This window comes from Mustela putorius, unplaced genomic scaffold (assembly GCF_011764305.1).
Source record: "Mustela putorius furo isolate JIRA1106 unplaced genomic scaffold, ASM1176430v1.1 tig00537327_pilon_pilon_pilon, whole genome shotgun sequence".
Taxonomy (NCBI): domain Eukaryota; kingdom Metazoa; phylum Chordata; class Mammalia; order Carnivora; family Mustelidae; genus Mustela; species Mustela putorius.
The window spans coordinates 100255-102710 of NW_025422450.1; positions in this window are offsets into that span (position 1 = coordinate 100255).

Below are 2456 nucleotides of genomic sequence, written 5' to 3' on the forward strand. Positions count from 1 at the left end.
ATATGCCTATTTTTATGACAATATCCTGCTGCTTTTATTTCTACAGCTTTGTAATATAGCTTGAAATAAGTGAAAGTGATGCTTCAGCTTTGTTCTATCTCAGAATTGCCTTGGCTATTTGGAGTCTTTTGTGTTTCCATACCTATTTTAGGATTATTTTTTTTTCTATTTTTGTGAAAATACCATTGGAATTTTGATTGAGATTACATTGAATCTGGAGATCACTTTGGGTATTATGGATATTTTTTTAAAAATTATTTATTTATTTATTTGACAGGCAGAGATCACAAGTAGGCAGAGAGGCAGGCAGAGAGAGAGAGAGGAGGAAGCAGGCTCCCTGCTGAGCAGAAAGTCCAATGCAGGGCTCAATCCCAGGATCCTGGGATCATGACCTGAGTGGAAGGCAGAGGCTTTAACCCATTGAGCCACCCAGGAGCCCCTATTATGGCTATTTTAATGATATTAATTATTCTAATCCAAGAATATGGGATATCTTTCTATTTACCTGTGTCTTCCTCAATCTCTTTCATTGGTGTCTCATCATTTCTAGAGTACATTCTTTAAATTTCTTGGTTAAATTTATTTCTATGTATTTTATTGTTTTTGATACTTTATAAATGGGATTTTTTTTCTATTTCTGTTTCAGGTAGTTCCTTATTAGTGTATAGAAGTTGCAGCTGATATACACTAATTTTGTATCCTGCAAATTTACTGAATTCATTTCTTAGTTCTAACAGTATTTGGTAGGGTCTTTAGGATTTTCTATTTTTTAAAAGTTTAATTGATTAATTAATTAATTGACTAATTGCTCTGACTGGGACTTCCAGTATTAGTTTAAATGAAACAGTAAGAATGGGCATCCTTTTCTTGTTCCTGATCTTAAAGGAATATCTTATTTATTTATTTATTTATTTATTTTGAGGAAAATCTTTTAACTTTTCACCATTGAGTATGATGCTAACTGTGGGCTTGTGGGCTTGTAAAATATGGCCTTAATTATATTGAGGAACATTCCTTTTATACCCCATCTGTTGAGAATTTTTATCATGAAAGGATGTTGAATTTTGTCAAATGTTTTTTGTGGATCTGCTGAATCCATTATATAATTTATATTCTTCATTCTGTTAGTGTTGTGTATCCCATTGAACTATCCTTGCATTCCATGTTGAATCCCACTTGATCATGGTGTGTGATTCTTTTAATGCGTTCTTGAATTCACTTTGTTAGTATTTTGTTTAGGATTTTTGCATCTATGTTTGTCAGGGATATTGGCCTGTAATTTTCTTTTCCTTGAAGGGTCATTGCCTGACTTTAGGGTCAGGGGAATGCTGGCATTGTAAAATGCATTTGGAAGTGTTCCTTCCTCTTCAATTGTTTGGAGGAGTTTGAGAAGGATTGTTACTAATTCTTATTTAAATGTTTGGTAGAATTCACCTTGAAAGTCATCTAATCCTGGCATTTTGTTTGTTGGGAGATTATTAGTACTGATACAAATTCCTTCCTTCCTATTGGTTCTGCTCAGGTTTTCTATTTCTTCATGACTTAGTATTGTTAAGTTATGTGTTCCTAAGAATTTATCCATTTCTTCTAAAATATCTAATTTTTCAGCATATAATTGTTCATAGTAGTCTTTAATGATCCCATTTATTTCTGTGGTATCAGTTGTAATTTCTCATATTCCATTTATAATTATATTAATTTGAATCATCTCTCTCTTTTTCTTTATTAGTTTAGCTTAATGTTTGCATATTAAGTATGTTTTCAAAAAACCAACTTTTAAAGAGATGTCTTGGTTGCTTTAAAGGTTGGGTGTCTGACTTTTGATTGTGGCTCTGGTCAGGCTCTGCACTGGGCCAGGATCCTGCCTGGTGTATTCTTTCCCTTTCCCTCTGCTCTTTCTGACTTTCTTGTGGCCTGTTTCCCTCTCTCTCACTCTCTCCCCAAACAAAACAAAACAAAACAAAAAAACCTCAAAACAATACCAAAAAATAGTAACTTTAGTTTCACTGACTTTTTTTCTGCTACTTATAATTCTAGTTTTGTTATGAAGAATGAAAATCAGGATCAAACTCAGACTGATGTCTGGGAGTTTCTCATATGTGATATGATGCTTTTGTGTATTCATGATGCATTAAACTCATGACACTTTAATATGTATAATCAAACACTGATCTTTTAAAATTGTCTTTCTGGTCTCTATGTCATGTAAGTCTGCTCTGATCTTTATTATTTCATTCCTTCTGCTAACTCTGGGTTTAGTTTTTTCTTCTATTTCTAGTTCCTTGAGGTGTAATGTTATTTTTTTAGGTATTTATTTTTTTGAAAGACAGAGATCACAAGTAGGCAGAGAGGCAGGCAGAAAGAGGAAAGGAAGCAGGCTCCCTGCCGAGCAGAGAGCCTGATGCGGGGCTTGATTCCAGGAACATGGGATCATGACCTAAGCCGAAGTCAGAAGC